General features: G+C 47.8%; 1 protein-coding gene across 1 annotated transcript in view; it reads right to left on the bottom strand.

Moving 5' to 3' along the window:
* Window positions 1-1,893, bottom strand: part of lpar2a (lysophosphatidic acid receptor 2a) — a 10,978-nt gene extending 9,085 nt beyond the window's left edge. The window contains exon 1 of the mRNA XM_036552701.1: window positions 1,729-1,893. The gene's annotated coding sequence lies outside the window, so the exon portion shown is untranslated. The remainder of the gene's footprint in view (window positions 1-1,728) is intronic.
* Between the last annotated feature and the right edge of the window lie 607 nt (window positions 1,894-2,500).

Genomic DNA, 2,500 nt, shown 5'->3' with positions numbered 1-2,500 from the left:
TCAGTGCAGAGTGACCGTGTGTTTGAGCATGCTCAGTGCAGAGTGACGGTGTGAGCATGCTCAGTGCAGAGTGACGGTGTGAGCATGCTCAGTGCAGAGTGACCGTGTGTTTGAGCATGCTCAGTGCAGAGTGACGGTGTGAGCATGCTCAGTGCAGAGTGACGGTGTGAGCATGCTCAGTGCAGAGTGACCGTGTGTTTGAGCATGCTCAGTGCAGAGTGACGGTGTGAGCATGCTCAGTGCAGAGTGACCGTGTGAGCATGCTCAGTGCAGAGTGACCGTGTGTTTGAGCATGCTCAGTGCATACAGCCTCTGAAATCACTTGAGATATAAACTAATTGAGTTGAGGGTTCCCACTGAAGCTGTAGCTAGTTAAAAACAGTTGCAACCATGAAGATATATATTCTCTTAAAATATATTCCATGTGGTGTGAATCTATAAACTGAACGAGAGTAGTGGGTAAGACAACTCTGTGCAGCTACAACACTCTCTTGCTGTTTCTCTCGCTCTTACCCGCCTTCACATCCTCTCCTGACACACAAACGCGCTTTTCTCAGACGGGGTGGGTGTGTGGGTGGTCGGGGGCGGTGGTGGTGGTGACTATTCGCCTGACATTCGGCCAGGATTGTCATTCGTCTGACTGCACCTTCATCTTTTTAGTGTCATTGAAGTGGGTAGATTCGCACTCTTTTTTGACTGGTGCGCCCTAACGTATGCATTATTTTCCGCTTAAAGCATCGGGGATTCATATAGCAGCGATCCAGCCGTGTTTTGAAATGATCCCAGCGGAAGACTACGGTTTTCAGGCTGTCATCGCTGATTTTACTCTCTGTCCTTGCCGAATCATTTAATTTCAGTCGCATGCAATCATTTCGCTACAACTGCCAAATTATGAGTAATGCCAGTAAAAATAATAATTGATTACATAGTAGCGGGGCGATTTTGTTTTTTACACGACAGAGGTTCAGACATACAGTCTTAATATTTATTGCCAAGTTAACATATTATATACTACAAACAGGTACATACAAGTACACAGCGTAGATAAATAAGGGTACTGTTTAACCTCTGAGTTAAACGCAGCGGACACGCCTAAAATAATTATTTCAAGCAAGCCTACATTCTGAGTCTGTTTTCCCATGAAGCACCCCGACAGCACAGCAGAGCTGTCCTGCGAGATTTGTCGACGCGCAGATATCATCCGGTCCCCGCATTCAGCCTGTTGTTTTGCGACGCTCTCTGTGCGCGCTCGGGAATCGGTCTCAAGTTTCAGCAAGTATTATTCCCTCAATCACGAATCCCCGAACCAGGAAGGACACCAGCTTTGCCTTGCAGTTATTGTCAGGTAAAACGTTCCGCCGCCCGCTCTTTATCTCTTTGCTTTCGTGGGCATCTCAGCCCGCAGGTGTGTCCTGCCCGTGGCGAGAAGGAAATTTTAAGAAAAGGACGTCGCCTCAGTATGCTCCGTGTTCGAGGACCTCCGTTACGGCTGCGATTGAACCGCGCTTTGCCTTGATTACGTACGGGTCAGGCTCTCTCAAATGGAAATAAATACAATGCAAAAACACAACTGCCGTTTTCTTTTACCACTGAGACCAATACACAAATTATCATAAGGAAATGACAGAAGAAAAAAGTTGTCACTTATCACTGGCATCGGTATACGGATTAGTTACTCAGACAATTTAGAAACTTATATAGTTGAACATTAAGTGAATAGTTCCTTACCGTTCTCTTGGTGCAGTATTTATTCGATGTCCTCTCGCCTCCAAACAAAATAAAAAATGAGAGATTTATATGCTGTGATCCACTTTTAAACCTTGTTTCACATTCTCTTTTACCTGTCTACCACGCCTATGTATACGCCTCGCGGCAAGGGCTCTGAGCGCTGTCGCGACAGCTGTTACAATACAGTGCGGCTCGGGACAACCTGGACTCGCCGGGTCCCGCCTCTCTCTTGCCTGATTGGCTGAAACCCAGGCGTAAACGTGCAATGGGCGGAAACAAAACGTTCTGATTGACAGTGAATGAGCGCAGCTCTGACTGAGGGGCTGTGATGTGGCCTTTGTTGCTGTGATGATTAAGGTGACAGTCAGCTGGAAACAGGATCCTGCACCAACAGGTGGGCACCCTGGAGCCACTACACAGGGACCCAAAGAAAGAGCCAGCAGCGCCTATGCTTTATTCATGAGCTGCGGCCTTCAGCTGACTCCATGCAGGCCCATCTACAGAGAAACCACACAATAGTGCTTATGTATACAAACCAAGCAAATCACCCAAATAAACAACACACCAGTTTGTGTGTCAACAGTGCAGGGAGCCACAGAGAGGCAGTACTCCCTCGCTCTCTGAGTCTCGGCCCCAGGCCCACAAAGACACCGCATGAGTAATATCGTCAGTAATATAGTTAGCAAGTGTCTGCACATGTGGAGGGACTCCTGGAAAAATTCCCCCAGACACGCCAATCACATCCCAGACGCCAGAAGCGCCACCCTCACGC

Source organism: Megalops cyprinoides, chromosome 19, assembly GCF_013368585.1.
Source record: "Megalops cyprinoides isolate fMegCyp1 chromosome 19, fMegCyp1.pri, whole genome shotgun sequence".
Lineage (NCBI taxonomy): Eukaryota > Metazoa > Chordata > Actinopteri > Elopiformes > Megalopidae > Megalops > Megalops cyprinoides.
The sequence above is the reverse complement of the archived record's forward strand: the minus strand, read 5'-3'. Positions and strand labels throughout refer to the sequence as shown.